This window comes from Arachis hypogaea, chromosome 6 (assembly GCF_003086295.3).
Source record: "Arachis hypogaea cultivar Tifrunner chromosome 6, arahy.Tifrunner.gnm2.J5K5, whole genome shotgun sequence".
NCBI classification, from domain to species: Eukaryota; Viridiplantae; Streptophyta; class Magnoliopsida; order Fabales; family Fabaceae; genus Arachis; species Arachis hypogaea.
In genome coordinates this window covers 63,372,990-63,398,007 of record NC_092041.1, presented here as the reverse complement: position 1 = coordinate 63,398,007, position 25,018 = coordinate 63,372,990, and the positions used below count along the sequence as shown (strand labels likewise).

At 36.7% G+C, this 25,018-nt stretch overlaps 1 non-coding gene across 1 annotated transcript; it reads left to right on the top strand.

Annotated features, from left to right (window-relative positions):
* Positions 1-2,264: 2,264 nt before the first annotated feature.
* Positions 2,265-2,372, top strand: LOC112699622 (small nucleolar RNA R71). The gene has a single exon (XR_003152566.1). It is a non-coding gene; the product is annotated as a small nucleolar RNA R71 (small nucleolar RNA).
* Positions 2,373-25,018: the final 22,646 nt, after the last annotated feature.

Here is a 25,018-nt window from a genome sequence, read left to right as displayed (position 1 = left end):
GGGAGGTCGTCCGACCGATCGGGGATTTCTGGGTGATAATTTCTAATCCTAACACTTTCGCATTTTATTTTTTTTTCCTATTATTTTTAGGTCTTTTAGACTTTTTAGTTGCATTTTCTTAGTTTGCATATATATAATAAGCTTAGTCAAAATAATGAAATTTTCTAAGAAAACTCCTCTTATATAGGGCATTGACATCCTAATTGATTTGAGTAAAATTTTTTTTCAAGAAACTTGCTGGAATTATATATTGTAGAACATGTTTTGAGCTAAGAACACATAACCATGTGAGTTTTGAGCCTAATTGTGTGGTTACATCATATAACCACTATTTTCATTCATGTGTGTATTATTCCCTTTCTTTGATTGTAATCTTTGATTTGTTTAATTCTTTATGTCCATTATTCTGTGTACGAATGCGTTTATATGATTGAGGCCTTTATTTCATTTGAGCTCACTTACCAAAATGGCCTTACCCTTTTTATCCACCATTGTTATCCAACTTTGAGCCTATGTTAATCCCCTTTTGTTCATAATTTTAGCATAGCATTATCCTTAAGTGAAAAACAATAAATGTCCTCTAATTTGGATCTTTGATTAGTTTCGGCTAGTAAGAGTGTGCATCATTTAAGTTTGGGAAAGTTTGGGAATATTGGTAGAGATAAAAGTGTACGTTTGTATTTTTGTTTAAGATTTTGGGAATTGGGTAATGATGAGCAGATATTTTATACACCTTTTGGCATTTTTTTCATATAGTTTTTAGCATGTTTTGTTTAGTTTTCATTAAGTTTTTATAGGTTTTAGTGTTAAATTCACTGTTTTGGATTCTACTTTGAGTTTGTGTATATTTTGTACAATTTCATGTATTTTTTGGCTGAAATTGAGGACATGGAGCAAAAGTCTGATTCAGAGGCAGAGAAAGCACTGCAGATGCTATCCGGATCTGACCTCCATGCACTTTGAAGAGCTTTTCTACAGCTACAGAAGTCCAAATGGAGTGTTCACAATGGCTATAGAAAGCTGACTTCCAGAGCTTTCCAACAACCCTTAATAGTATATACTTTTCATCAGATTAGATGGCCCAAAACTGGCGTCCAACACCAGCTTCCTGCCCCCTTCCAGGCGTCTAGCGCTTATGCAGCAGAGCTCAGCATCCAAACGCCCAGAGTGGACCCCCTAGCCAGCATTCAATGCTCTAGAGGCCTCCTAGCATATGGACCTAATCAAATTTCAGTCCAAATACTCACCAAGTGTTTGAATTTTGAAAGTGAGATAGGTGGGGTTTTTGGGGAAGAGATATGGAGGTGATTGCTGAAGAGGTGATGGGAAAGAGTGAATGAGTTGATTGGTGAAGGGTATTTGGGGAAGAGTGTTATGGGAGAGTAGGTGGGGATCCTGTGGGATCCACAGATCCTGATGGGTCAAAGATTTATCATCCCTGCTCCTTTTAGGCATGTAGACGCCCTTACAGTGCAATCCTGGCGTTTAACGCCAGATTGCTGCTTGTTTCTGGCATTAAACGCCAGCTTTTATTCCTTTCCTGGCCTTAAACGCTAGGCTGCAACCTGTTTCTGGAGTTTAACACCAGATTGTTGCTTCTTTCTGGCATTTAACGCCAGTCTGGTGCTTGTTTCCCGTGTTTCATTCATGAAACTTAGAGTGGCCTTAGATAGATCAGAGACTATGTTTGCTAAGCTAGAGGGGCTCTACTTAGAATTCTTTGTTTGTTGCAGAGAAGATGATGAAAAAGGCTTGCTATTTCTAAACATGTTTCTTCCACCATTATTAAAGCCTTGTTGAGGCTTTTGTTGATCCTTCAATGAGAAATTTGGATTATTTCCCCATGAGGGATTATAGGTGTTTCCATAGGCTTCACCCATGTAATTCATCTCTCCCATTGCAGGGTTCTCAAGATCATAAGCTTCTTCTTCAGAAGATGCTTCTTTAGAACTGTTGGATGCATTTTGCAATCCATTCAGACTCTGAGAAATCATATTGACTTGTTGAGTTAACATTTTGTTCTGAGTCAATATGGCATTTAGAGCATCAATTTCAAGAACTCACTTCCTCTGAGGCATTCCATTATTCACAGGATTCCTTTCAAAGGCGTACATGAACTGGTTATTTGCAACCATGTCAATGAGTTCCTGAGCTTCTGCAGGTGTTTTCTTCAGGTGAATAGATCCACCTGTAGAATGGTCCAATAACATCTTAGACAATTCAGACAGACCATCATAGAATATATCCAGGTTGGTCCATTCTGAAAGCATGTTAGAAGGACACTTTTTGGTCAGTTGCTTGTATCTCTCCCAAGCTTCATAGAGGGATTCACCTTCTTTCTGTCTAAAGGCTTGAACTTCCACTCTAAGCTTACTCAGCTTTTGAGGAGGAAAGAACTTGGCTAAGAAAGCCGTGACCAGCTTATCCCAAGAGTTCAAGCTATCTTTAGGTTTAGATTTCAACCATACTCTAGCTCTATCTCATACAGCAAAAGGGAAAAGCATAAGCCTATAGACCTCAGGATCAACCCCATTGGTCTTAACAGTATCATAGATCTGCAAGAATTCAGTTAAAAACTGAAAAGGATCTTCTGATGGAAGTCCATAAAACTTGCAATTCTGTTGCATCAAAGAAACTAATTGAGGCTTTAGCTCAAAATTGTTTGCTCCAATGGCAGGGATTGAGATGCTTATTCCATGTAAGTTGGAATTTGGTGCAGTAAAGTCACCAAGCATCTTCCTTGCACCTCCACCATTGTTATTGGGTTCGGCCATCTCTGCTTCTTTTTCAAAAATTTTAGTAAAGTCCTCTTCAGAGTGTTATGTTTTAGCTTCTCTTAGCTTCCCCTTCAGAGTCCTTTCAGGTTCCGGATCAGCTTCAATAAGAATGTTCTTATCCTTGCTCCTGCTAATGTGAAAAAGAAGAGAACAGAAAAGAAGAGGAATCATCTATGTCACAGTATAAAGATTCCTTTATGTGAGTAGAAGAAGAAAAGAATAGAAGAAGGAGAAGAGAAAAATTCGAACACAGAGAGAGAAGAGAAGAGGGTTTGAATTATGAGTAGAAGAGAAGTGTTAGTAATCAAATAAATAAATAGAAAGAGATGAGAGGGAGAGAATTTTCGAAAATTAACTAAAATAAAAGAAAAATATTTTTGTTTTTATTTTAAATTAAAGTTAAAATTCGAATTTATAAAAAGGAATAAAATTAAAATTTAAAACAACTAGTTAATTAAAAAGAATTTTGAAAAAGGGTTAGAAATTTCCGAAAATTAGAGAGATAAAAGTAGTTAGGTGGTTTTGAAAAAGATAAGAAATAGTAAAACAAACACAAAAAGTCAAGATATGATTAAAAAGATATGATTGAAAAGATATTTTGAAAAAGATTTGAAAAGGAAATTAAAAAGATTTGTTTTTTAAAATTAAAATTGATTACTTGACTAACAAGAAACTAAAAGATATGATTCTAGAATTTAAAGATTGAACCTTTTTTAACAAGAAAGTAACAAACTTCAAATTTTTGAATCAATCACATCAATTGTTAGTGAAGTTTTCAAAAATTTGAAATGAAATTAAGAAAAAGATTTTGAAAAGCAATTTTAAAAAATTTTCGAAAAACAAAGGAAAAAAATGAAAAAGATTTGATTTTGAAAAGATAAATTTTTAAAATTGAAATCTTGACTTGACTAACAAGAAACAACTTATTTTAAAATTTTTTGACTAAGTCAACACAAAGATTTCGAAATTTATGAGTAAAATAAGGAAAAGATATTTTTTTATTTTTGAATTTTTAATGAGGAGAGAGAAAAACACAAATATGATCCAAAACATGAAAATTTTGGATCAAAACCAATGATGCATGCAAGAACACTATAAATGTCAAGATGAACACCAAGAACACTTTGAAGATCAAGATGAACATGAAGACTTATTTTTTTGAAAAATTTTCAAGAAAAGAAAAACATAAAAGACACCAAACTTAGAAATTTTTCATATTAAGACACTAAGAATTAAAAAATGCATATGAAAAATAACAAAAGACATAAAACAAGAAAATATGAAGATCAAACAAGAAGACTTGTCAAGAACAACTTAAATATGAATCTTTTCAAAAATTTTTAGAAAATTAAAGAGATGCAATTGACACCAAACTTAAAAATTGACTCTAGACTCAAACAAGAAACACAAAAAATATTTTTGATTTTATGATTTTATAATTTTTTTTGGATTTTTCGAAAATTATTTTTGGAAAAACGAAAACAAAAAAAATATTGAAAGATTTTTGAAAACTTTTTGAAAATAAAATAAAAAGAAAATTACCTAATCTGAGCAACAAGATAAACCGTCAGTTGTCCAAACTTGAACAATCCCCGGCAACGGCGCCAAAAACATGGTGCACGAAATTATGATCTCAATGGTGCCAACAACTTGGTACGCACAATTGTAATATCACTCCTTTTTACAACTTCGCACAACTAACCAGCAAGTGCACTGGGTCGTCCAAGTAATAAACCTTACGTGAGTAAGGGTCGATCCCACGGAGATTGCCGGCTTGAAGCAAGCTATGGTCACCTTGTAAATCTCAATCAGGCGGATTCAAATGGTTATGAAGTTTTAATAATTAAAAGATAAATAAAGCGTAAAGTAAAGATAGAGATACTTATGTAAATTATTGGTGGGAATTTCAAATAAGTGTATGGAGATACTTTATACCACTTGAATCTCTGCTTTCCTACTGCCTTCATCCAATCCTTCATACTCCTTTCCATGGCAAGCTGTATGTTGGGTTTCACCATTGTCAATGGCTACTTCCTGTCCTCTTAGTGAAAATGGTCCTCTACGATTTCTGTACAGCTAATCAACTGTCGGATTGCTCGTCTCAGATGAAAAATACCATGCACAGATATCGTATGGCTAATCAGCTGTTGGTTCTCGATCGTGTAGGAATAGGATTTACTATCCTTTTGCGTCTGTCACCATGCCCTACAGTCGCGAGTTTGAAGCTCGTCACAGTCATCCCATCCCAGATCATACTCAGAATACCACAGACAAGGTTTAGACTTTTCGGATCTCAGGAATGCTACCAATGAATTCTAGCCTATACCACGAATATTCTAATCTCAGATTTAGATGCCCCATTGTCAGAGGGGAGTCGATGTGAATCGTTGATTAGAAACCCAAGAGATATACATTCAAGCATGTTTTCATGTAGAACAGAAGTGGTTGTCAATCACGCGTTCATGATTGAGAATGGCGATGAGTGTCACATAATCATCACATTCATCATGTTTTTGTGTGCGAATGGATATCTTTGAATAAGAATAAGCATGAATTGAATAGAAAACAGTAGTACTTTGCATTAATACTCGAGGAACAGCAGAGCTCCACACCTTAATCTATGGTGTGTAGAAACTCCACAGTTGAAAATACATAAGAACAAGGTCTAGGCATGGCCGAATGGCTAGCCTCCCCAAATGACATATGAATTCGAAAATAGGAAAAAAGACCCCTAGTACAATAGTAAGATGTTCTATTTATACTAAACTAGTTACTAGGGTTACAGAATTAAGTAAATGATGCAGAAATCTACTTCCGGGCCCACTTGGTGTGTGCTTGGGATGAGCATTGAAGCTTTCACGTGTATAGGTCTTCCTTGGAGTTAAACGCCAGTTTGTAACTTGTTTTTGGCGTTTGACTCTGCTTTGCAACTTGTTTCTTGCGTTTAACGCCAGAATAGGGCCAAAAGCTGGCGTTAAACGCCAGTTTGCGTCATCTAAACTCGTGCAAAGTAAGAACTATTAAATATTGCTAGAAAGCCCTGGATGTCTACTTTCCAACCCAATTAAGAGCATGCCATTTGGACTTCTGTAGCTCTAAAAATGCCATTTCGAGTGCAAGGAGGTCAGAATCCAACAGCATCAGCAGTCCTTTGTCAGCCTCTGAATCAAATTTTTGCTCAGGTCCCTCAATTTCATCCAGAAAATACCTAAAATCACAAAAAAATACAAACTCATAGTAAAGTCCAGAAATGTGAATTTTGCTTAAAAACTAATAAAAATATACTAAAAACTAACTAGATCATACTAAAAACTATATAAAAATAATGCCAAAAAGCGTATAAATGATCCACTCATCATTTTCTATTTTTATTTTATTTATTTATTTAATTTTCAAAAAAAATTATGTCTCTCTCCCTCTACCTCCATTCTTCTTGTCTTCTCAAGACATCATACTGGAAATGCTCTATATTCATATATAGAAACACACACCTTCCCACTTTCTTGTTTCTTGACTAAGTGTACACTAATAGGAAGAGTTCACCATGAACCCAAATGGGGATGAACAGTTCGGAAGAACTTTAGGGTCTTATACGGTCCCCACTCCTGACTTCTATGGAAGCAACATTAGCATAACACCTATTGGAGTAGCTAACTTTAAGCTCAACCCACAGTTAATCATTCTAGTGTAGCAAAACTTCCAATTTCATGGACTTCCACAAGAAGAGCCCATGGAACTCCTTGTAGAATTCTTGCAATTAGCTGACACAGTATACATTAAGGGAGTTGACCAGGATGTTTACAGATTGATGCTTTTTTCCTTTGCTGTTAAAGACCAGGCAAAGAGGCGGTTAGACAACCAACCCAAGTCTAGCTTGAAAACATGGAATTAGCTGGTGGACAAGATGATGGAATCAAGCAGACCCATTTGAAAGTGGACATCCAAGGCTTCAAACAAAGAGATAATGAATCTCTTCATGATGCTTGGATGAGATACAAGATGATGCTAAGGAAATGACCTACTGAAATGTTTTCAAAATGGGTAAAGTTAGACATCTTCTATTATGGACTCACAGATATGGCTAAGATTTCCTTAGACCATTCTGCTGGTGGTTTAATCCACATGAACAACACCATTGAAGAAGATCACGAGTTCATTGAGGCTGTTGCCAGCAATTAACATCTATACTCATCTAATGAGACTCCAATGAAAGGAGAGGTTAAGACAGTGTCCACTAAGTCAGACCCTCCTGAGCAAAGTAAGTTGATGACATGTCATCATATACCTATTTTTCTATGCTTTTTCATACAAGAAATTGATGATTAGTGCTTAAATATTGCATTCTTTTGTACTTAATTGGAAGATTTCCTTGATCTTTTAATTTTATAAATCTTGTAGGAAATAAGAAGAAAAAGAAGCAAAGAAGCACAAAAAAGGAGAAAAAAAGAGCTTTGGGGTACACTTTGAAGTTGGGGTACACTTTGGAGCCTTAGGCCACGCTTTTAAAGGCGTGGCCCATGACCAAATCAAAGAAGAAAACAACCAGCACGCACACTGCCCTGCCCTTGCCAAGGGCAGGGCAGAATCATGATGAAACAAAGTGAGGTTGGAGCAAATTTTTGCTAAGTAAAAATCTGGCCGCTCACAGCATGACCATGCCTACTTCAAAGGGTTATACTTGAGCTACAAACGTCCGATTGATGTGCTTCCAGTTGCATTGGAAAGCTGACATTCAGAGCTTTCCAACGAAATATAGAAATCTATATTTGGCATAAAATTGAGGCAGGAACGAAAGGCATCTTTAAGGGCCAAAAACAAGCGAAAATAAACTAAAATGCTTTCACCAAGGCTCGAAGAGGGAGACACAAGGAAACCAAGGAAGTCTGCCCTCAAGGAGAGCAGAATGCCCTCTTGGAGGGCAATGTCGTGTTCTATTCAGGAAAATTCAAGGAAAAATTGCAACAACTTCCTCCACCAAGTTTCGAACACAAGACCTTCAAGGAAGTAAAGGCTTAGGCTTGGCGTACACAAGCGCATCATGGCACGGTCAAGGAACGTGGTGCGCGCACAAGACACACCAAGTCAACATTGCCCTACCCTCCACAAGGGCAGGGCAGCATGTTCACACACCAAGCTCGCACGCACAAGCACCAGCACGCACACTTTCCTGCCCTGCCCTCCACAAGGGCAGGGCAGTCTCTTGGGAGCAAATAATCATGGGCCAAAAATTCAATTTCATATAAATTCAATTCCTCACCAAATTGAATCAAGTTCATCCAAGACCCATTCTCCCTCAAATCCAAAGCAAGCAAAAGCCCACTCAACATGACTCAAAGGCACATAGAGAAGCTAGATTAGGAATTTCATTTTTTGTAAATTTGTTTTTAATTTCAATTTCATTTTATTTTCATTTTTTATTTTGTAAAGCCTATATAAAGGCATCAATTAGAGCTCGGAGGGGGAGGCTAGCACACTAGGGAGTATTAGGATTTGAGAGCTCTCTCTCTTAGTTTTGATTGCTGTTTTGGAATTTTGGATTGGGAAGGAAGGAATTCGGTTTCATTCCTGATTTAAGATTCATCTTGTTCTCTTACTGCATAACTCAATTTTCATTTGCTGTTTTAAATCTTCTTCTTCTGCAATCTGTTCTTTTAATTTTCTACAACTTCTCTCTTGTTGGATCAAGGAAGGACTTGAGATCTAGACTTGTTTTCTAGTCTCTTCCACTCCTGAGATCTTCAACATCCTTTTAATTGCTGCAAATTAAGCATTGCTTTTCTGTTTTTAAATTCTTCAAGGCATTTTACTCTTTTGCTTAAGATCTACTGCAATTCAATTCATCTTTAGTTCTTCTGTTTATTGCAATTTATTTTCTCTTATTTAATTTCTGAAATTCCAGCACCCACTCTCCTTTATATTTGATGCAATTTATATTTCTTGTCATTTAAGATTCTTGCAATTTACATTTCTTGCTCTTTAAGATTCTTGCCAATTTACATTCTGCAACTTTAAATTCATTGTCATTTACTTTCTGTTAGCTACAATTTCACACAATTCACTCAATGTTAGCTTGACTAAACTAATCACCCACTAAAATTGCTTGATCCATCAATCCCTGTGGGATCGACCTCACTCTAAGTGAGTTATTACTACTTGATGCGACCGGTACACTTGCCGGTTGGATATGTGTGTTGGAAATTCATTTTTCCACAAAAACACCATCAAGTTTTTGGCACCGTTGCCGGGGATTGATTAGATCAACAATGATTAAGTGGGTGAGAAGTCTAGATCAAGCATTTTTTTTGTTTTTGTTCTCTGTTTTAAAGTGAAACCAAGGTGTTTGAGTTTTTGCCTCACTAAGAAATTCTCATCTCTGATATGAGTAATTTCAATTTTTCTTGGTGTTGTGTTTTCCAAAATTTAAATGGAGTTCAACTCATCTTATGATCAAACAAATTTTATGAGATATTACCCACCATCACCAATCTCTAATGGTGGTTGGGAATATCACCAAGAAATCACAGATTCTGAGCACTCCAATCCATGGAGTTTGCTTCACAGACACAAGATGAGCAAGAAAATCATATGGTATATTTTCTTCCACCACAAAATGATGCTAGTCATGATTCTAATGGTGGCTGGGAAGGAAATTCTAATGCTCCATATGATATTCATCCAAAGATATCATCACTTGACCATGCTTCAACAGAAAGCCTCTATCAAAATTCACCACCCACACAAACTTCCATGAACCAAAGCCTCTCAAAACTTGAGACCATGATTGAAAAATATGAGAGGGAGGCACAGATATCCTGGAACGGGCAAGAGAATTCATTCAAAAACATGGAAATAATGTTAGCTCAATTGGTGAGTGCAACAAGGAAAGAGGAAAAACAAGAGGAAGAGGCTACTAAGTCAAGTGAATCTTTAGTGAAGAAGGAAGAGGTAGTGGAAATATTTGAACCTGAAACTGCCCTTGAGATGACAAGAGCACATGACAACTCACAACTCTCACAAACTTCCCTGGACCAAAATGCCTCAACACTTGAATCCATGATTGAAAGGTATGAAGAGGAGATGAAGAAAGCTTGGGAAGATCAACAAACCTCCTCCATGAAAGAGCTATTAAAGCAAATGTTGAGTGTAAAAGAGGAAGTGGAAGAACAAGCTAGTGAGGAGGACAATCAAGAACGTCCAAACTCAAGGGAAACAGAGAGGCACATGAAGGACAAGCTCATTGAACCACCAATTCAAAAAGCTCTGGATGAATACAAAACTCCAATAATCACACAGCAACCAAGTCTTGAATTCAAAGAAGTGAAGGCAACTAACAAGAGCACCAATCCTGTCCCTAATCCAGCAAGCAAGATCAATCAAGCCATTTGCAAAAGGAAGCTTGCTGAGGAAAAGCCAAGGCAAGGGACAGTAGCTGAATCTTCTCCCCCTTTGAGGTCATTCCTCTTAACAAATTGGAAGAAGAGGAAGAAAGTAAAGAACAGGTAGACAGTAGGTACATTTCTTCTCCATGCTTTGTTTAAATTTCAATAAATTGGCATATGATTACATTCTAAGTTTGGTGTTGCCTTGCAACAAATTATTTTCAATCTTTTTGGATGATTGCATCAAATCAAAAATGAAAGTGACACACCAAGATTCTAAGTTTGGTGTGCCACTTATTCTCTATACAACTCATCCAGCAACATCACTTGTCTGCATAATCATAGTGCCTTTACATTGTTATTTTTCTTTGTTTTGACAGTTCGTTTGCATTCTCTTTGTTTTAGTCACCTCTTTATTTTTAAGTTTTCTTTTATCAACTGTTTTTGTTAATACAACATCAAGAGATCCTTATTCATAATAGATTTTTGGCTTGGTAATTGTATTCAACAAATAACAGTTTCTTTTGTTTAGCTTTAGTTCAAATAAATTGACATATGGTTGCATTCTAAGTTTGGTATTGCTATGCAACAAAATTTGGTTCCAATATCTATTAGATACTTGCATCAATTCCAAGTGAAAGTGTCACACTAAGTTTGGTGTGCCACTTATTCTTTATGCAAAGTATTGTGCACACCTTCTTATGCTTGCAATCAAAATGTCGCTGTCTCTTGTGCCTTGATTGTTAATTTTCATTTTTGCTTGCTTGCAACACATGTAATGCAAACATTTCATTGCATAAGACATTCATGATCCATCTTAGCCCCATAGCCATTATTCTAATTGTTGCTTGAGGATGAGCAAGCATTCTGAGTTTGGCAAGGGAAAGAGGAAGAATAGAGGAAAAAGGACAATAATAATGAAGATGAACCACAAGGTTGTAGAGTTCCTTTTCTTCTCATTTGTTTCTAGTACTTAAATTGCATGATTGTCTTCATCTTGTCTGTTTACATGTGTGTATGAATAAAGCATAGCTTGAATCTTAATTTGTAACATGTTGCTATGACATTATGACTACCAACTTGAGTTTTGTGAATTCAAAAGCAAAAAAGCATCATGATCATAAACAAACAAGGAATTAAAGAAGAATTTAGCATGTGCATACAAGTATTGGAAAGCCAGTATGATTGATTGTTGCTCAATTGCATTGGATTTTTTTTAATTGAAGTTTTTCATCTAGTACATTTTGTGAAATCTTTTGAAATCATGAAAACCTTGAAGAAGCAAATACAATTAAAGCAAGAAAAGAAAAAGGGAAAGAATGAGAAAGTTGAAGGCTCTGAGTACCAATGGCAATTTAATTGCTAAGTGCTTGTGGTGTTTATGTATCAAGCCAAATGCTTGAAAACAAAACACTTAGAAGTCAAGGCTAGGCTCAAGTGCAAAAGCACTCCCTCAAAGCTCAAGTTTCTGAGCATCAATGATTAGAGAGTCAAGAAAAGAAAAAAAAATGAGCTTAATGAAATCCTCTAATTAAATGCTTGTGGTGCTTATGTATCAAGTGGTAATACTTGAAAACAAAGCATTTAGAAGTCGTAGCTTTGTTATTAACTCATGGGGCAAAGCACCCAAAAGGAGAAGCTAAAAAAAAATCAAAAGCTTGTTTCAAGGAAGAATTATAAGAAAAAGATTTCATAAAATAAGCTAGATAGAAGCATCAATCATTTACATCTCTTTTGTAATTGTAGCATGCATAGAAAACTAGCTTGCCATGAACATTAACTTGCTACTCTTCTTACCTTGGATTGTCAATTTCTATTGCATGATTCTTTTCTTGCTTGGGGACAAGCATAAGTCATTAACCCAGCAACTACACTCCCTTGTACAACAAACATTGAAATTACAAGAGATGTTGCAAAAAGCCCGAGCCTCTAACAAGAATATAAAGGCACAATTGAGTCAAGCTAGATTGCACTTGTCTGAACATATAAGAGAAGAGTACCAAGCTATTCAATTAAGGAGTACCCTGAACACCCAGCCTCAAAACAGTAAGAGGCGGGGAGAGGAAGAAATGGCATCAGATGAACAAGCTGCACCCCAGGGTACCATCATTGGCATTGAACGCCCAAAAAGGGATGGCAGCCAGGGCGTCTAACACCCAGAAGAGGGCAGCCCAGGCATTGAATGCCAGCCCAAGGGAGACTAGACACGAGTAAGTGCTGGGCTCACCTCTCCTAAGTAGGTTGGTTACCCTTCTTCTGGCACTATGGATACTCACCCTACACCATTCATGGCCCTTGAGTACAAGGCCATGTTACCATACCCTCAAAGGCTACATAAAACAGAAAAGGATAGGCAATTTACCAAATTCTTAGAAGCTTTTAAAAAGCTGGAGATCAAAATCCCTTTTGTAGAGACTCTTAAACAAATGCCTTCATATGCTAAGTTCATAAAGGAAATACTGAACAACAAGAGGGATTGGAGGGAAGTAGAAACAGTAGCTCTTACTAAGGAGTGCAATGCAGTCATTCAGAGGAACCTTCCACAGAAACTACAGAGACACCCTAACACTCTTCTCAGAGACACAGAAGTGAATCCAAGAGAAGAGTGTTTGGCCCTCATTAGTACCAAAAAGGCTGAGCCTCAAATGGTACACACTAATGAGGGGATTTGAATCTTCTAAAGTTTGAATTTTACTTTAGAGAGTAAACTGTAATCTCTCACCATTGATTTCATATGTGGGGCAAAGAATAAATATGAAAGAGAAATTATTCAAGGGTAGAAGATCACACTTTACTCTCTAAAGTAAAATTCAAACTTTAGAGGATCCAAATCCCTAATGAGGAACTAAATGAAGAAGAAACTTAAGAAGAGGCTAGGAGCACATTGTTGCACGTCCCTCTTATTGGAGGACAGCCTGAAGTACCACACCCTCAAATGCCCCAAAAAGAGACCAAGGACGAACAATGCTCACGATCCTTGGAAAGGCTCTGAAAAGATGCGAATCAATATTCCTTTTGTTGAGGTTGTGGAACAATGGTCTCTATCTACTGGAAAAAAACTCTCTGATGTTGAGAGAGGCAAATTAGTGATGAGGTTACAGAAGGATTACATGGTTATCAAGGTCCTTCAACCTCCACTACCCCTTGACAAAGGAGGTACTTCCATGCAGAGTACAATACTGGAGCCTCCTCCCCTGGTGAAAACTCATACAGTTTTCCTTGACATTAAACTTAACTTTGGTGTTAGGCAATCATCACCCACCAAGAAGGAAGGTCCCAAGAGGAAAATACATAAAGGATGGAGAAATATTACAAGCCCTACCCTAATAAGCAAGGACAATCAAGCTCATCACACACAAAAAAGCTTAGAAGGAATTCAAATATGAGGGCACTGATCTCCTCATCTTTTCCCATGGAGTCATTTCTGTTAACCAACTAAAAGAAGAGAAAGAAAGTTAGCAATCGAGTGTCAAACTAATGACATTAAAGAAGCGCTTGTTGGGAGGCAACCCAACCATGAGTAGAGTATTTTTGTTCTTATTTCTATTGTTTATTTTCATTTGAGTTTATTTTAGTTTATTTTTAGAGTTTTCCCTTACTTTTTAATGCTTGTAATCATGTGCACCAGTTAGAACAACAACAGAAATAGTCAGAGCTAGAAACAGAACACCCTGGAGTAGAGACCTTGTTGCCGTTGAACGCCAAACAAGGAGCCAGAGTGTGCGTTCAACACCCTTTGGGAAGCAGCAAGCTAGTGTTGAATGCCAACCAGGGAGCCAGGCTGGGCGTTCAACGCCCAAAAAGGTAAAAGACCTAGCGTTGAATGCCAGGAGGGAGGTTCCTCCTGGGTGTTCAACGCCACAAATGGGAGGCAAGCTGGCGTTGAACACAGAATCCCCACCTACACCATCCTCTTCTACCGTATTCTTCCTCATTATTCATATTTGCTCGAGGATGAGCAAAACTCTTAAGTTTGGTGTTGCAAAAGCTTTGCTTTTTGACTTCTACCACTCCTAAATGACTATAAGGGAAGAACAACAAAGGTAATTGAGTGACATTATAGAGATCAAGAACCACATTAGACCCTCAAGGAGGAGTACTATCCGCCACCATTAAAGGTGGATTCGTTCTCTTTACCTTCTTTTCTTTTGTATTTTTTGTTTTTCTCTTATGTTATGTTGTCTATTCTCTTGTTCTTGTTGTATGATCATTTGCATTTATGTCTTAAGGCTATAAAATGTTCCATATATCCCTCACCTTGCTTAAAAGAAATTTTTTTAAAGGAATTAAGAGATACATGAATTTCAAGTTTATAATAAGAATAGTTCAATTATCTTGATGTGGTGGCATTGCTTTTGTTTTTAGAATGTATGTATAAGCAATGCATATTTGAAGCTGAAATTTTAGAATGTTGGCTCCTAAAAGAATGATAAAAAGGAAAAGTATTATTGATAATCTAAAAAATCTAAAAATTGATTCTTGAAGCAAGAAAAAATGGCAAAAAGAAAAAGAAAAAGCATGTTGCAAAAACAAATATATATATATATATATGCACGCAAAAAAAAACAAAAATGGAGAAAAATAATAAATAAATAAAATGTAGAAAAATCCATTACTGCCCAAAAATGCAGGAAAAGGAGGGCAAATTGAAAAAGCCAATAACCCTTTAAACCAAAAGGCAAAGGTAAAAGGATTCAAGGCTTTGAGCGTCAATGGATAGGATCATAGGAGGGCATAATGGAATAAAATTCTGGCCTAAGCGGCTCAACCAAGCTGTCCCTATCCATGTGCTTGTGGCGTGAAGGTGTCAAGTGAGAAGCTTGAGATTGAGCGGTTAAAGTCGTGATCCAAAGTAAAAAGAGTGTGCTTAAGAACTCTGGAGACCTCTATTTGGGGATTCTAGCAAAGCTGAATCACAATCTGAAAAGGTTCACCCAGTTAAAGTGTTTGTGGCATTTATGTATCCGGTGGTTATACTGGAAAACAAAGTGCTTAGGGTCACGACCAAGACTCTAAAAGTTGTGTTCAAGAAAATAAAAAAAAAAAACTAAACTAGTTAAGTCAATAATATCATCTAGATTCTAAGTTCCTAAAGATGCCAACCATTCTGAGTTTCAATCGATAGTGAGATGCCAAAACTATTCAGAAGCAAAAAACTACTAAGTCCCGCTCATCTAATTGAAACTGAGCTTCATTGGAAACTTTGAGATTTATTGCATCTTACTTTTCTTTTTTATCCTACTGTTTTACCCTTACTAGACATTTATTTAGTATTTAAGGGATTAGATTTATGTTATTTGTACCTTTTTATAGACTTTACACGTTATACCATTGTATTTTCTATCAGTATGAGTTTCTAAACCTCCTAGGTTGAGGGGAGGATCCCTGCTGAGTTCTATGAATTAATAAAAGTATTACTGTTTCTCTTCATACTAGGACTACGTGACTGACAACCACCCGTGTATACTTGGGTTCATGTGAATACGTGACTGGAAAGCACGAATCGCCAGCTTGATTATATATTTCTCAGACGGCTAATCCACAACTTCGTTTGGGACTTCTCGAGACACCAGTTCAACTGATTTTTGGGGAGATTAGGGTATCTGTGGTAGAGGCTAGAACCCAAAGAAGCAGCATTCTTTGGTCCGGAAGATTCGACCTTGTCTATGGCGTTTTGAGTCGGGTAGCTAAGAGAATGAACTGCTAGAGCTTCACCCTTGTTAAGATTAGATGATCACGGCCAATTGCGTTTGATTTGAAATAGAGGAGATTGATGACCATGGCCCACAGCATTGATCACATACATCCTGCCATAGAAGAAATTAGATCACAAGCAAAGAAGACAGTAATGCCAGAGTTATTTCAGAAAGACAAAGCAACTCCAATCCTTTACCTTATTCCTATTACTGATTTCATTTAATTTACAAAGTATTTTATATTACACCTTTTTCACTCTATAAATCCAACATCCTTTTGATTTCACCTGACTAAGACCTCCAGGATAACCATAGGTTGCTTCAAATCACAATCCTCGTGGGATCGACCCTAACTCACCCAAGTATTACTTGGATGACCTAGTGCACTTACTGGTATAGCTGCACAAAGAGTATGGGGATTCGTGCACCAGGTACATACTCATGCATTAGATGTTTAAACCATATGCATTGATGTTCTTGTATATACTTTAGTATGAAAAAAAAAATGAGAAAAAAGAGAAAAATAAAAAGGAAAAAATATACAAAAAAAAGAGAAAAAGAAAAGCAATAAAAAAGGGACAAAATGTCCCAAAGTAAAGTAATAATAACAATGCATATGTGTTGTGATTGAAAAGAATGTATGAGTGTGTGAAAAAGTGAAGAATGGGTAGTTAGGTTTACTTTGAATTGTATAGGTTATTGTATGTGTTAGGTGAGAGCTTAAGTTTATCAAAGATTCAAATTTCAAGCTCACTTGACCCTATGCATCCTTACCTTTACCCTAGCCCCATTACAACCTATGGAAAAGTCCTCATGATATTTGTATGCATGCATTGAATAATTATTGATTATTAGATAAAAAACAAATCTTAGAAAGCATGATTAGAAGGGAACTGAATGAATCAATCCTATACACTTGAGCGACTAGAGCAGATACACATCTGGTGAGGGTTTGATTGTTCAATTACATGTTTTAACTTATGATCATCTCTTATCTTGAAAGTTTATAATTCTTTTTAATAACTCAATTCAATTGTGGATTTAATTGGATTGTGATTGCTTTTGCCCTTATCTTTATACATGCTTTCTTGGGAATTGATTTATTTTGACCAAAGAGTTGTATTCATATAGATAGGTTGTATTTAGATAGTTTACATTGAATAAATGTTGATACACATTTCTTGTCTTTCTTGGTTTAGTATGAGGATATGCTATTGTTTAAGTATGGAGAGATTGATAAATTACAATTTTATGGTTTATCTTGTATTGAATTTGGTGGATTTTATCAACTTTTCCCACATTTATTCACTAAAACAGCATGGTTTTGTAATTCTCCCTAATTTGTGCTTAATGATTGAGAACATACTTTTTAAGCTTTTAAATTGATAAAATTAACTCACTTTTCTCCCATTCAATGCCTTGATATGTTTATTTGAGTGATTTAAGGCTTTGAAGACAACAATGGCTTGAAAGAAATGGAAGAAAAGCATGCAAAGTAGAGAATTCATGAAGAAATGAGGATTTGCAGAATTCAGGGCGACGCATATACGTGGCCCATGCGTACGCGTGGAGAGGAAATCTGCCAGGCGACGCGTATACGTGGTCTACATGTACGTGTGACAAGCAGCACATGACCTCATTAATGAAAGACGCTGGGAGCAATTGCTAGGGCTGCAAAAGCCCAATCCAACTCATTTCTGAAACTATTTAATGAAAAATTCAAGAGGGAACAAGGGAGAGCAATTAAGAATAGAGTAGGAACATGCTTTACATCATATTCTAGAGAGAGAAGCTCTCTCTTCTCTCTAGAATTAGGGTAGAATAGGTTAGATTTCTCTTAGGTTTATGCTTTAATTGTTGTTTTGATTTAGTTTCTTTGCATTTTATTGTTCCTACATCTTTGTTCTTCTAGCTTTACTTGCTATTTCATTTATTTTGCTTCCTTTATGTTCATGACTCTTGTTGATTTTAATTTCCTTTAATGTAATTTATGTTTTTCATGTTTATTGTTGCTTTCTTTAGTTTTTAGTTATTGATTCTTGCATTTGGTAGCTTTAGAATTTATTTTGCTTGCTATTTTACCATGCTTTCCTTTTTGTGCCTTTCAAGTGTTTGATAAAATGCTTGGTTGGTTTTTAGAATAGATTTTTGTATTCTTTGCTTGGGATGGTAACTTGGGTGACCTTGAGTTACTAATGTCAAAAAGATTGATAATTTATTTCTATTTGACTCTATTCTCTCACTAAATTAATTAGTGAGTTGGCTAGGACTTATGGACTAGGATTAAAGAAGCCCATTTGATTTTCCTCTAACATTGGGGATGATTAAGTGAGATTGATCTTTGTAATTATCATATTGTGGTTGGTGACAAGGATAGTGAACCTTAACCATCAATCCTTGCCAAGACCTTTTTATCATTTGAGTTTCCTTTATTTTCTTACAATTTATTTTCTTGTCTATCAAACCCAAAAACCCCAAAATATACCTTCATAGCCAATAATATGCACACTTCCCTACAATTTCTTTGAGAGACGACTCGAGGTTTAAATACTCCCAGTTTTTATTGGGTTTGACTTAAGTAACAAACAAATTAAACTTTGATTTAGGGTTGATTGTCGGTTTGAAACTATACTTCGATGGAATTATTTTTTATTGAGAAATTCCTAACTGACAATAATCCTCCATAAAAAAGATTTTAAGAAAAGAAAATAAGAAACACAAAAAAGAGAAACAGTAAAAAGTGCCTGATTTAAGCAGCAAGATAACCGTGAGTTTGTCAATCACAAAAACTCCCCGACAACAGCACCAAAAACTTGGTGCGCAAAAATGAAACTCACACAAATGAACTGGCAAGTATACCGGGTCATCAAAGTAATACCTCAAACGAGTGAGTGTAGAACCCCACGAGGATTGTTGGATTGAGCAAACTATGGTTATTCTGTAGATCTTAGTCAGGCGAATAGAAAGATAGTTGTTGTTTGGACACATAATCAGAACAATAACAAAAAGACATAGAAACAATTATAAGAAATCAGTTAAGGCCTTGGAGATATTTATTCTTCTGGATTATACTTCTTACTGACTACTTTAACAACAAAGGATTCATTCAATGGTAAGGCTGTAAGTGATTAAGCCAAGGGTCGTGGTCATTAATCTTCTTGGATCCAAACCAAACGCTTAAACAGGTCAGTCAATCTGGACAAGGGTGGAGCACACGTAATTCAGTCTCTGATGATCCTACTCAAAACGCCACAAACAAGGTCGGATCTTCCAAATCGGAGAATGACGCTCTATGATTATGGCCTTGGAGCCACAGGAACCTTAATTACCCCTGAGTAACGAGATTTCATGTCACGTATCCCAATTAGCCCAAGTAACTTGTTGGAACCTGTGATGTACTCTCAAGCTGTAGCTCAATACTATCCGAGTCATGACTCGTAAATAACTCATGTAGAATAAGGGGTCATACTGTCGTTCCACTCCAGATTCATAAAGATGAAGAATGAAAATACACCATAGAATGGAATCAAACATATATTAAAGTAGAAAGGTAATAATATTATTCCATAGTAATGAGTAGAGCTCCTATCCTTAACCTAGGAGGTTTAGCCACTCATAATTTATAGAAAAGATAGTTCTGAGAAGTTGAAGATAAAAAGGTTCCTAACAAAGGTGATCTTTCTTCTATAAATACTAATTTAATAATTAAAAATTACAAAAATGAGATAAACTATGCTAAAGGTGCGAAAATACACTTCTGGGCCCACATTGATGAGTGTTTTGGTTTGAGCTTGGTGTCCAACTTGGGGAATGGGCATTGAACACCCATTAGAGAGGTGTCCACACTGCCTTGTGCTCCCTTGGTGGTGTTGACTGCCAGTTTTGGGTGTTCAACGCTGGCCTTGGTCCTATTGGGGCGTTGAATGCCAGAAAGGGGATAGTTTGGGCGTTCAATGCCCGTTTTGGGCAGTCACTTCCAATGAAAAGTATAGATTAATATATATTTCTGGAAAGCCCTGAAAGGTAGCCTTCTAACGTCGTTGAGAACGTGTCTATTAGACCTTTGTAGCTCCAGAAATTCTCGTTCGAATACATGAAGGTCAGGATTTGACAACATCTACTATCCTTTCTTCGCTTCTGAATAAGACTTTGCCAAAACATGCCAAATTCACCCAAAATCACCTAAAATCATAAGAAAAACTCAAAAACTCAAAGTAGTATCCAAAATGTGAATTTTGCACTAAAACTTGATAAAATGTATTGAAAATACTAAGAAAATGAACCTAAAAGGAGTATAAAATATCCGCTCATCAACTCCAACCATCCTCTAGCTACTAGCTTGAGGTCATGCCTACCTAGTTTGTATGGCTTGTCTCTAGAATCCCTCCTCCATCGATCTCCGGGGAGCAAATATCAGCAAGAACTTGTTCCAGCCACTAGTCAATGTTGACCCTTTTGAGTGTATGAGTGAGGGTCCTCTCCGGATGGTGGTAACTGTAGCGCCACCCTCACACTCTCTGGGCTGAAATCCATGATGTGCCCTCGGACCATAGTGCGTCAATTCTTCGACTCTAGGTTCACGCCTCTTGCATGCTTGTATGTCACCTAAGCATTGGCATAGAACTCTCGCACCATCAATGCTCCAACCTCAGTCACGGGGTTGGTCAGAAATCCCCAACCCCTTCTCAGAATCTGATATAGGATCTCTGGGTATTAATCATCCTTCAGATCAAAAGGAACCTCAGGAATCATCTTCTTCCTGTGCACTGCGTCATAAATCGAATTTCTCCCAGCTTAACCGGCAAGTGCACTGGGTTATCCAAGTAATTCCTCAAGTGAGTGAAGGTTGATCCCAAAAGGATTGTCAGACTAAGCAAGCAATGGTTGTCTTGTTGGACTTAGTCAGGTGACTAAGAAAGGGTGTTGGTGAGTTTGCATAAAACAATAGGCAATAAAATAAAGAAAGCAATAAACAGTTTCCTGTGAAATCAATATGAGAAAACAGTTAAGGTCTTGGAGATGTTTATTTTTTCCAGATTAAAATGTCTTACCAACTATTTTAACAATGAATAATTCATTCTATGGCAAACCATAATTGTCTAAACCCTAATCTCTTTGTGATTTAGCCTCCACTAACCTTCATCAACCACCTCTCTAGTGGTCACTTAATTCCTATTAGAGGGTGAAGTTTAGAAAACTAGTTTAGCACCACAAACCCCTAATTACCTAAGACTAACAGGATTATATGTCACATATCCAAATTAGTTCATGCAATTAGTGGTTCAAGAGGAATTTGTTTTCAAGCTATAGTTCAAGCGAGATAACTCTCTCGAGAATCACAAGAACTCATGTAGAAAAAGTTCATACTCTCGTTCCACCCAGTTCATAAGATTAAGAACGAAAACAATCCTTAGAATTGAATCAAACATAAATTAAAATAGAAGAATAATAGTTTAATCCATAGAAATAGATAGAGCTCCTAACCTTAATCAAGGGAGGTTTAGTTGTCCATGCTTACAGAGAAAACACAATTGTCGTCTAATGATGCTTGATGCGAGCCCCCAGAAAGGGTGCATCTTATTCCTTATATACTAACCTAGTAATAAATGCTAGACCTAAAAAAAGATATTCTTTGTAAATAAAGATTACAAAAGGAAATTACTGAGAAGTGCTAAGTCTAATTGGAATCCCAAAGAAAAGGTGTCTTCAGCGTACTCTTGGCGTTTCATGCCAGTGATGGGCGTATAACGCCCCATGGGGAGTAGAGTTGTGCACGCCTGGGTCCCATGTTGTGCTAAATGCCAGCTGGGTGTTTTGCACCCAGGGAGGGTGCTACAGCATTTCTTCTTTTTGCTCCAAAAATCTACCAAATTGCTCCGAATTTTACCTAAAATCATAAAAACATCAAAACAACTCAAAGTAGTATCCAAAGTAGATTTTTGTACTAAAAACAAGTAAAACTAACTAAAATCTTACTAAAAACAACTAGAAAACGCTAGGAAAAAAGGTATAAGATGTTTACGCATCACAACACCAAACATAAACCATTGCTTGTCTTCAAGCAACCAAAACAATATAGGACTAAGAAGAGAAAATGCTTAAGAATTTAAGTTGTCAATGAAGCTCAAATCTAGTTAGTGAATGGAGCTTATGACACTCTATTTCTAAATAGTTTCGGCCTCTCACTATCCTTTGCAGCTCAGAAATGTTAGTATCCCTTGGAACTAGAACTCGGATGATATTATAGATTCTCTTCTTTTGGCTCTAATTGATTCTTAAGCACAACTTTTGTTTTTCCTTGGTGCTTTACACCTTGAGCCTAGACGTTTGTCTAAGTGTTTTGTTTTCAAGCTTAACTTGATACATAAACACCACAAGCACTTAATTAGAGAACTTCTTGAGTTCAAATTTTTCTTTTTGTTTTCCTCCCAGACAATCATGCTTAGAGCCTTAGGCATACTCTATAATAGCAATGGTTCACAACTTTAAGTGCTCAGTCTCAAGAGTTAATTGACACTTTCACGCCACAAGTATACAGTTAGGGAAAACCACTCTTTTGAGCTTTAGTTCAGTTTTGACCCTCCTAACCATTGACGTTCAAATCCTTGGACCTGTTCGTTTGATTTTTCTCTTCTTTTCAATTCTTTTTTGCTTCAAGAATCCATTTTTTTCTTGTTTTAATGAATCAATAATACTTCTCTAAGTTCTTGTTCCTCAAGAACCAATATACTCAACTCCAATATCAAATATGCACAATTAATTCATACATTCAAATTGGAGATACTGGCACCATATCAAAGTACTAGAATACGCAATATGTAACTCAAAATCTCATGCATTTTACTTCTTCTTTTTCTTTTTTTTTTAAGTTCAGAGCACAATATGTAAGACATCTTAAAATAAACATAAAATACTGAAAAAACAACTAAACTAGAAAGCAAGAAAATCCTAACAGTGATCATTCAAACTTTGAAAAGAAAACAGAGAATAAAATGAAATACTGAAAAATAGACATAAGATAAAAACAGGGAGAATAAAACTCAACCACCTCAGTGACGGTGGCTACTACTCCCTCTAGAAAATCCTCTGGAGCACTTAAGCTCCTCTATATCATGCCCCTACCTCCTCTGCTCTTCCATCATCTAATAGAGGAGTGCAGTGTGATCTTGATGCTCTAGCCTCGGCTAATCCACAGATGATGTCAACTCCCCTATAGATGTGGTCAACTGGTCCCAGTAGTCATAGGGAGGGAAGTAAACTCCCTGAGGCATCTCCAAAAGATCCTGTAGAGTCGGTGGAACTGGCTCCTGCTGTTGTCCATGCCCAAGCTCTCTATTCTGCTTCATACCCTTCTTTGTGATGAATGAGGGAAAGCCAGTCTTGCAGTGGTGGATGAGATGAGGGAAATCCAATCGCGCAGTGGTGGAAGACTTTTCAGCTATCTTGTAAAGCTCTTGAAGGATCACCTTGTGCACCTCCACTTCATTGCCGAGCATAATACAGTGAATCATCACCACTTACTTGACTGTAACCTCAGAACGATTACTAGTAGGGATGATAGAGCTTTAGATGAACTCCAACCATCCTCTAGCTACTAGCTTGAGGTCATGCCTACCTAGTGGGTATGACTTGCCTCTAGAATCCCTCCTCTACTGAGCTCTGGTGAGGCAAATATTAGCAAGAACTTGATCCAACCGCTGGTCAATGTTGACCCTTCGAGTGTATGAGAGAATGTCCTCTCCGGATGGTGTTAACTGTAGCGCCACCCTCATACTCTCTAGGCTGAAATCCATGATGTACCCTCTGACCATGGTGCACCAATTATTCAGCTTAGGGTTCACGCCACTTGCATGCTTGTATGTCATCCAAGCATTGGCATAGAACTCTCGCACAATCAATGCTCCAACCTTAGTCAGGGGATTAGCCTGAAATTCCCAACACCTTCTCAGAATCTAATATAGAAACTCCGGGTATTCATCATCCTTCAGATCGAAGGGGACCTCGGGAATCACCTTCTTCTTGTGAAAATAAAAAAACACTAAAACAACTCAAAGTAGCATCCAAAGAGGATTTTTTGCACTAAAAATAAATAAAATCTTACTAAAAGCAACTGAAAAATTCTAGGAAAAAAGGTATAAAATGATCACACATCCAAGAACAGGAGATATGAAAAACATCAAGCTGTAGAACAGAGAGTAGGACGCGATGATAGAAGAACTAGACACTTCTAATGAACTTTCTGAGGCTGAGATACAGGTAGTAGATGCTGAGATGTAGGTAGTTGACGTTGAGGTACCTCCATCTCCACAGCCTGAGGCAGCACCACCTAACCCTCCCATTGAGTTACACTTTCTGATAGCACGGAGGTCTGTGCTAAGTGTGGGTGGGACAATTTGCAACACTTTTGGGCCATAAATATCTACTTCCAAACACTTTGCATTATGTTTTGCTTTTAGTTATTAGAACTTTGTGGATATTTGCTAGTACTTTTGACTTTTACATTACACACTTTTATTTTGGTTGGTTATCTTAGTTTATCACTAGTTTCATTTCTAGTCTTGCATATTCTTTTATCTTAGTTGATATATATTACCTTTTTATTTTGGTTGGTATACATACTATGGATAGTGGTTGCCGTTGGATGTTGTGAATAGTTGATAGTACCTAGCTCGTGTTTACTTTCCTAAATATTCATGATTGATTTTTGGATAGTGAAAATTAGGAAAGAGCTAGGAATTTTGGATTGCCTCCAACACATCACATACACATACATAAGAAATAAATTTGGTAAAAATCTATGCAGTTGTGAATTTGCTGGATTATCCACTCCCACTTCTCGATCTGCAAAGGATGTCGTAGAAGGAGGGGACAAAGTTCACAATTTTTTCTTAGCAATATTTGTAGCTCCTCCATGCTCATTGCACTATGATAAAATATATTTGCAGCTGTAGATTTCTTGGCAAAAAATGGAGGTTCTACTATGCATGCTAAAAAAAGGAGAAATGTGAATATTGCATTAGTGAAAAATTACACTTTACAAATGTTGAAGGTGCAACCATATATAGCCAAAAAGAAAAAAAAGCATAACTAACTCTGTTACAAAATCTATACTAGCAAATATAATATATACACCATGTTGGATACCTCCTCATTATTCTTTCTTTCC